This window comes from Myotis davidii, unplaced genomic scaffold (assembly GCF_000327345.1).
Source record: "Myotis davidii unplaced genomic scaffold, ASM32734v1 scaffold1075, whole genome shotgun sequence".
NCBI classification, from domain to species: domain Eukaryota; kingdom Metazoa; phylum Chordata; class Mammalia; order Chiroptera; family Vespertilionidae; genus Myotis; species Myotis davidii.
In genome coordinates this window covers 70,211-79,407 of record NW_006286224.1, presented here as the reverse complement: position 1 = coordinate 79,407, position 9,197 = coordinate 70,211, and the positions used below count along the sequence as shown (strand labels likewise).

The following is a 9,197-nucleotide window of genomic DNA, read 5'->3' as shown; positions in this document are numbered from 1 at the left end:
GAGGAGCTGGTGGTGGAAGTGCGGGGCTCCAATGGCGCTTTCTACAAGGTACTTGGCTTCAGGGCAGGCCCCATCTTCGCCCTTCTTTCCCTCCCTTTTCTTGTCGGCCTCGGCGGGAGGCAGGCCTGGGGCCCTCTTCCCTAGTGCTGCGCCCTAGGGGACTGGACGCTCTAGGCGGGATGTTGTTTGGAAGGGAAGGACCGGACTTGGGGCCTGTAGGAAGCCCCTCGAGCTTCGCTTCCTTTCCCGTTTGCGGCCCTGGCGCCCTAACAGAATGAGAAGCGAACCAGGAGGAGAGAGTCCCCTTTTGGGGGCCGAGCCGCGCCAGGGAGAGCTGGGAATGGGCGCGGGCCAGTGGCAGGTTGGATCCTTGCAGGAAGGGCCGATGTCTATGTGAAGGGACTGCATGGCTTATTTCTCTTTTCCTAAATATCCTCTCCCAGTGGGATCAGGGCCTGACGTGATGGTAGTTGCTGAGGAGCGGGGGGCGCTTCGGTGGAGCCACCTTCTGCCTTGCAGAGGGTTTGAGATAGCTCCTTTGGCTTCTCTTTTTCGGTCCAGCATTGGGACTTCGGAGAGCTCCACTGTTCTGGGCAAGGGACGTGAAGAAAGCAGTAAGAAGCTGTAGCCACTACCAAATCACAATGGCAACTGATTTTTAGTGGCTTCTTTTTGTAGATCTCAGAAGAGATTTTTAGGTCCAAAACTTTCAGGAAGACACTGACATATCCAAGTAATGTATTAAAGAAGTTAGTAATCTTGAATATTCGTGGCCCCTCTACCTTGTTATAAATGTGAGCAAATTCAGGAATAAAGATGCTTCAGTAACTAAAAACATTAGCTACTGTACCACTTAAAAAACAAAATTTTAACCCTCCGAAGACCTGAATATATGCTATGAAACTAAAGGAAATTAACTGAATGTTATTATAGGGAATTTTTTTTAATGAGTAAAAAAATTGTTATGTACTTAACTGTCTCTCTGAATGTGCAGTGTTGCAATGGATTGTATTGTTGAGGTTTTAAATAGGCATGATGGCTTTACTGTGTGTTTTTCTTTTTTAAGTTATGCCACTGCAAGTCAACTAATATCTTACATTTTCAAAAGGAAGATTAAAAAATATTTGAGGTATTAGTAGTGCATCTGTTGTTACACACTAACTCTAGATCTAGTAATCTATAAATTCTTGTTTCCTCTTCAGTATCCTCCTGTAACTTCTGCAGGTAATATCTCACCTTGCTATACAGTCTTGGCAATAGAAGGTGTGTATGACAGGAAGCATGGAAAGTAGCTGTTGCCATTGTCCAGCATGATTCTTAAATTTATTATAGAACAACGTAAATGTTTCAAATGAGACTGATTTGGCTGAAGGAAAATAAGCAATTGACTCAATTATATATGTGTTTACCAATTTTATGGAGATATTTGGAAATCAACATATTTCATAAATGAGTAAAGTATATAAAGTGTTCCATTCCATACTTTTAGCAAAAAGATAAAACATTTTGCTGTAAAAGGAGGAAAAAATAACCCAACATTTATGCTCTTAAGTCTCACCAATATAAAATTGTTTCTGTTGACTCTGCAGTCAAAATTTTGATTGCATTTATTTCAGGGGTCCATAATATCTGCTAGTTAGTTTGTGTGGAATTTTCTCTGGTTCCAAGATGGGTAGTTTTGCTTACTAGATTTGTGGTGCTAAGTATTAATAAATATAAGCAGGGGCTAATGGTTGAACAATATTCTAATCTGTGTTATTTAGATTGCATGCCACTCTTATTGTTTTGTAGTGGAGTTTGCTTGCTATACAGGGCAAGTAGCACATCCTGGTCTTGAAGGATTTATCATTCTCTTCCAGCAACTTATGTTTTGTTCCCATGATTTTGCTTGCAAACTTATTGGAGTATAAGAAGCCACCACATAATTTTATACAAGAAACATAAAGTGAATTAAGCCTGCTAAAAAAATACCCTCTGTCTTTCCTATCAACCCCAGGTTTTTTTGTTTTGTTTTGTTTTGTTTTGTTTTGTTTGTGTGTATGTGTGTTTTTATTTTAACGAAGTTGCTTAATTTGAAGGTGAATAAAAAGAATGGGTGTCCTGTCCCATAGTTTCCTGAGGGGAAATTTGAACAAATATGTGAAGTGAAATTGCTGTTTTATTTGTTAATTAGGTTTAAGAAAACCTCAAATGATCTGTATTGGTGGAAAAATAGTTTCTATAATGAAAAAGGTTTAAACTTGTATAGGATTCATTGTTGTGAGTTATAAAAGTAAAGTAAAAGTAAACTAAGTTTATCCAGTGGGATTGGCAGAAAAGATGGGAAATAAAGACCATTAAAAAATAAACTATTGTGGAGAAATGTTAAATTTATGAAAAAAGGAACCTGGTTCATTTAAATTGATAGAAAAGCTCTTAAAAACAAAACAACTTCAGTATAATTTAACTCAGACTTTAATTTGCCTAACAGAACCACCATATTACAAGGGACAGTTCTTCATATTCTGTGAGCATATTATACACAACCTTGCAATGCAAACTGGGTAGATATGGCAACAGTTGAATTATTTTTTCTAAAAAATAACTTACGCTCAGGATGCAGAATTAACAGAACCATGAAACCTAAACCCTAAGATAATAAAAGCTCATTTCTATTTTTCCCTCTGGTGTTTATTTTTTAAAACTTGAAAGTTAGATTTATTAATTATCAAAACCACTATTATGCTTAGCTATTTCTTTGACTTAGAAAATGATAGTCACATGTACAACTTATAGAGCCTTAAGTTATTTAAGACATGAAAACACTTGCATTATACCTCACAAAATCTTTACAAAGCAGTTCCTAAACCAATAATGTTGAAATATAGTCTTTATTCTAGGGGCATCTGCCTAAAATTGTGCAGTGGGAGTTTTGTTGTTATTGTTGTTGGGTTTTTCTTTTGCCGAGTTTATATATGGAGAATGGTAATGAATTAACTCCATTTTAGATTTAGAATGTATATCATTTCAATATGAATGTACTAATATATCCCAAGATACGTAGGTTTGGTATACTAGTATGGAAATTACTAAAAATGACTAAGTCGTATGTTGGAAGCATAAGATATAATACCTTTTTGTTTTCTGAAAATACAGGGTTTCTCAAAAAAATGTATACACACTTTAACAGCTGATAGCTCAATTTTGAAAATGAACTGTATTTTAATAAACACTGGCTTTATAATTATTCAAAGTTTGTATATACATTTTTGGAGGTCACCTTAAATACTGACTGATAAGTAATATGGTGTAAATATAATGAACTACATCTTTATTGCTAAATTAAATTTTAATATATTTTATGTTTTTAAGATTGGAATCTTAGGATAGATGTTAATTTGGTAAATAGTGATATGGAGCCAGCAGCTAAAGATGGCAAAATCTACAATCCAGGATTTTTTTTTTTTTTTTTACTGAAGACATAAGTGGTCCAACATGTCATATCACCCACATAACCTGCTAGAAATCACTGTTTTACTAAACTTGCATAAGGCACTATTCATGTTTCCTCTGAAGTCTCTAAATCTAACTTTGCATGCTGGTAATATTCTGTACTTCGAGGAAATAAATTATTCAGTTCAACCACACTTTTTTCTTCGGAGAGTCTAAATAATTTTTTTTTAATGTCCAGTATCTTTGTGGATGCATTATTTTCCCATTTTAAACTGTTTTTTTTCCAACTTCATACTCAAACATTCTGAAAATCTCCAAATAATGAATTAAATACAAAATTCAGTGCTGTGATAACTGGATTTCTGATTCCTGCCCACTATGGAATGTACTTACAGATTGATAGCTGTTAACAGATGCTGAGAGCTTTCTAGGTGCCAGGCACTGTTCTAGGTGCTTTCCCTCTGTTAATTTATTTAATATTCTCCCATTATGAGGTACTGTGGTTTCCATTTTATAGATGAGAATTTAGATGTACAGACAGATTAGGTAAGTGACTTAGTACTATATGTCAGCTAGTAAGGGTCAGATCTGAGATTTGAGATCAGGTCTGACTTCCTGAAATGATGAAATTTAGCTTGAAGAAATGAATTTGGTTTGATTTCCTACCCATTTTTTTTTACTTCACTGTAATCTTTTATTGTATTTATTACTGTAACACTGCCTTAGCATTCTCTAAGTAAATTGCAAGGTTATATTGCCATTTTTTACTGTTGATACAAAGATGTCATATGTAAAATGTTCAACTAATTTATCAGCATCCTTTTTATACACTCTTGCAACTTGAAATATTACAGTCATTCTTTGTATGAATTCTTTTAACGAAAGATAAAGTTAGAAATCTTTGACCTTGCTGTGAAACTGGCTTTTGTTATAATGAGAGCACATAAGAACCGAACTATTCAAAAGTTAGAATACAGCCCCTTCCGGGTGGCTTAGTTGGTTGAAGCGCTGTCCAGTGCACCAAAAGGTTGCAGGTTTGATTCCCAGTCAGGGCACATACCTAGGTTGTGGGTTCGATTCTCTGGTTGTGCATGAACTGGAGGCAACCAATCTATGTTTCTCTCTCTCTCTCTCTCTCTCAAATAATAAAAAACATATCCTCAGGTATGGATTTTTTTAAAAAGTTAGAATATATACAGGAAAATTAATAGCTTTTAATATTCTCTTTGTACTTGTGTGTTGTCTTTGGTTCAGGGTAACCCACATGGACATACACTGTGGTTGGAAGGTTGTTGATGACATTTATGTACTTTTCCCTTTTTGTTCATTCCCTTGTTTTCGTTTTTTAAAAAATCTTTATTGTTGGAAGTATTACATATGTCTCCCTTTTCCCCCCATTGACCCCTTTTAGCCTGTCCTGGCCCCCCACCCCAGGGCTTCAACACACTACTGCCTATGTCCATCAGTCATGCATATATGCATACAAGTTTTTTGGTTGATCCATTCCCTTATTTTATTATTGCCTACATAGTAACTTTATATGTGAGACCTTGGGTTTGAGTCACAATTTTTTTAGATGATTTTTAAAATATGTTTTATTGATTTCAGAGAGAAAAAGGGAGAGAGAGATAGAAACATCAATGATGAGGGAGCTGCCTCCTGCATGTTCCCTACTAGGGATTGAGCCTGCAACCTGGGCATGTGCTGTTGCCTTCTGGTTTATTGGTCGATGCCCAACCACTGCGCTACACCAGCCAGGCTGAATCATATTTTATCACATATTTTATCTATCCTCTATCTCTTATAGGTTTTCTTTTGAATGATTATTTTGCAATGCTCTTAAGTTTTCTCTAGTGAGAATTATCACTGCATTACATGTGCTGTCTTCAGTGATAATATAGAGGTTATATTTATTAGTGGTCAGGGGCTTACAATGAAATTTCGCTACATGATAATGTCTCTAGTGACCAGTGACTCATATTTGTGAGAGTTTACTAAACCAAAGGGTGTGAGGTATAGGGGGGGAGTAAGAGTTCACCCAGATGGGATGGATTTTCATCTTAGTTTCATCCATCCTGATAATGTAATATTTGAATTGGATTTCTAGTCATTATACACTTTGATAAGTATGACTTTTGTGATTGTCTCTTTGGGCCAGTAGCCAATAACTTGGGAATCCCATAATGATTATTTTATTATTTATTCCCCCTGATGGGGAACCTGTGCCTGCCTTTAGCTGCACTTAAGCACCTTTCTCAGACCCCAAAGATTTTCATCACATTTTTTCTTTCTCAGAGTCTAAATAACCTTTTAGTATTTACTATCTATCTTTGAGGAAATAGCCATTTCCTTTTCTGTCTCAATTTTTATATCTTTAAAAATATGATTTTGTTGAGATGTAACTCTGAAATGTAAGAGCACTTATGGTTCTGCATCTTTTATAAAGTATGTCCCTCTATGCTTTACCTCTAAATTATTTAATGACAACTATGTGCCAGGCATTGTGCTAGATACTGGACCTATGTGATTTTATTACTCACAACAGCATTAAAAGGCAGGTCCCATTCCCCTGTATCTGTTCCTTACTTGCAGATGAATGAGGAATCTGAAGTCTAAACCACTTTATGGAGATTCCCACAGCTATGATGTGGTAGAACCAAGATTTTGAACCTGGATGTCATTCACAGCAAAATTTTTTTTAAATATATTTTATTGATTTTTTACAGAGAGGAAGGGAGAGGGATAGAGAGTTAGAAATATCGATGAGAGAGAAACATTGATCAGCTGCTTCCTGCACACCCCCTACTGGGGATGTGCCCGCAACCAAGGTACATGCCCTTGACCGGAATTGAACCTGGGACCTCTCAGTCCGCAGGCCGACGCTCTATCCACTGAGCCAAACCGGTTACGGCAAACAGCAAAATTTTTAACCACTAAGTTTATTGACTCTTACAAGAACCCTAGCTCTCATTCAGTACACCTCCCTTTGTGTATTCGTTCTACCTTCTTTGGTAATCTCTCAGAAATCCCCTCCCCAAACACCAACTTGACTATCTTCTCCACAAACACCAGTTTTGCTTGATAGGTAGGTAGGGATTACAAAAAATGTAGTTCTCCAAGTTGGTGGTGGGGTATGATAGTGCTCTGGAAGTGTCCAGGGAAGGGAGAGTATGAATGTTGGGTAAGGGAAGGACAGTGCCAAAAGGAGGATTATTGGAGAAATAATAAGAAACAGAAAGATGGGACCCTTGTTGGAAGTGACACTTCAGCAAAAGGCCTTAGAAGTCATAGGAGGCGGTTGTTCTTGGTGTGAGTGCAGAAGAAACCAGTTAGTTTCTGTTATTTCACTTATTACAGCAGCAACGAGAAGGTATTATTACATGCCTTCTGTATTTACTTAATATGCAAACAGTGACCAAAAATTACTGATTTTGGAATAATCATACAAATATCCATCCATATACAGATAAGCCTCCTTAATTCAAAGGCAGTGGCCCTGGTAGGCTGTGATGATTACTCAAACCATTTCTGACACTACATCCAGAATTGCTTTCAGAGCCTTTGAAAGCATTTTTGTTTTGTTTTGTTCTGTTTTGTTTTAAATAGTCACAACACTTGTAGATCTCCCTCCTTTGAGGGAATGTTTGATTTAGGAAATAGACAAATGTGGTGAATGAATATGATTAAACTGTGCAATATCTTTTTGGCAAATAGGAAAAATATATAGCAATGAAGTAACTGATTTTCAGAGTGCTTTTAAGGTGGTTTTGAAAATAATCCCCAACATTTGTAAATGTTTTAAATCAGTATAGTCCAGTGTAACTTTATTCGATGAAAGAAATAGTTTCTACTTACACTGTCCACTACAGTAGGCACTAAGCCATGTGTGGCTATTGAGCAATTGAAATGTGGTAAGTATGAGCAGGAGACTGATTTTTAATTTTATTTCATTTAATTAATTTAAATATAGAAAGTCACATATGACCAATGGCTGCTAAGGTGGACAGCACAGTTTTATACAATGGCAATAGTATTGGAAAGACACCTGATTTAATGACAACAGTTTTTCACCCAGCAGTAATAAAGTTCTCTTACCTAACTAAAGGATTTAACGTTTTCAGCATCTAATATACAGTAAAGAATTAATATTAATTACAGTTGACCTTTGAATATCCCTGGGGTTAGGGGTGCAAACCTCCATGCATTAAAAAAAATCTGTGTATAACTTTTGACTCGCCCAAAACTTAGTTTTCATTTGGTATTTGTGGAAGATTGGTTCCAGAATTCCCCACGAATACCAAAATCCTTGGTTGCTCAAATCTGCTATATAAAATTGTGTAGATGAATGCATAATAGGCCCTTTACATCCGCAGTCTCCAGTGTGGATCGAAAACAGTACAGGTACTTATTGGAAAAAAAAAATCCGTGTGTAAGTGGACCCATGCAGTTCAAACCCATGTTGTTCAAAGGTTAACTGTACTGCCAAAATATGCAAACATAAAACTTTAGACAGAAGCAATGGCCCTTCTACCACACCCATTTCTCCAATTCTAAGCCTTTGTTCCTGCTGCCCCTAGGCCTGTGCCTCCCTAACCTCCACTCCCTTTTGTTGGCCTAATTCTTCCTTTAAAGCTCATTAGGAACCTCATCTTCTTGTTTGTCTTCCTGATAAACACATCCACACACCTTCCCTCTAACACACATACCTTTCCTCCAAGGCTAGCATAGGAACCCCTGAGGCAATGATCCACTTAATAACTACTCATACAGTTTTTAGTAGGCACTCAAGACCTGCCCTCTCACCCCCAGGAAGTTTGCTGTTAGTGGGAAAATGGTCAATACTGTAGTAATAAAATGGGATATGTTTATAGAAGTGATAAGCATAGGATGTATAAGAATGCATAAGACAGAATTTAACTTAGTCTTCAGGGTTTTCTCATAGGAGGTGAGATCTGAGCTGAAACCTAAAAGACCAATAGGAAGTAGCTAAGTTAAAAGAGAGGGAGGACAATTGGAAAGAAGGAACAGCATTTACAAAGAGAGGCCCAAATAGTTTAGCACTGCTGGGTCACAACCTCCAAGGATGTGAAAGATGAAGCTTGGAGAGATAAGCAGTGGGGCCAGGTCATGAAGGGACTTTTACAGCCAGAGGAATTTGGCCATTATCCTTGCAGGTAGGGAAAACTACGGAAGAGAAAGGTATAGAACAAAATTGAGTAAGAATCTTAAATCTCTCAAGCCATTATAAAATAAATTAAGATAGAAAGCTCTTTGGGTTACTTTATAGTTTGTCCTACTCCTTTACTTTTCAAAAAACAAAAACAAAACCTTCCGCACCTATTAAAAACTTAATTTTACAGAATTACGGACATGCTGATTAACAAATTCTTCATAATAAGTTAGCTATTACTTTTGTTATGTCATTTTATAGAATTATGGACAGCATACTGATTAAGGAATTCCCCATAATTAGCTATTATTTTTGTTATGTCTTTCTACAGGTTACTAGCAATTGTGGTATCAGATTTTAAAGAGATATTACCTCTGTGCTTTATATTACTCCTAGTGACCTGTTGCATGAAATTCTTGCACATTAAAAGGGAATGAATTAGAGCAGTGGTTCTCAACCTTCTGGCCCTTTAAATACAGTTCCTCAGGTTGTGACCCAACCATAAAGTTATTTTCATTGCTACTTCATAACTGTAATGTTGCTACTGTTATGAATCGTAATGTAAATATCTGATATGCAAGATGAATTTTCATTG

At 36.6% G+C, this 9,197-nt stretch overlaps 1 protein-coding gene across 14 annotated transcripts in view; it reads left to right on the top strand.

Moving 5' to 3' along the window:
- Positions 1–6: 6 nt before the first annotated feature.
- Positions 7–9,197, top strand: part of FMR1 (fragile X mental retardation 1) — a 44,845-nt gene continuing 35,654 nt past the window's right edge. For all 14 annotated transcript variants that reach the window (XM_006757302.2, XM_006757294.2, XM_006757293.2 and 11 more), the window contains exon 1: positions 7–48. The gene's annotated coding sequence lies outside the window, so the exon portion shown is untranslated. The remainder of the gene's footprint in view (positions 49–9,197) is intronic.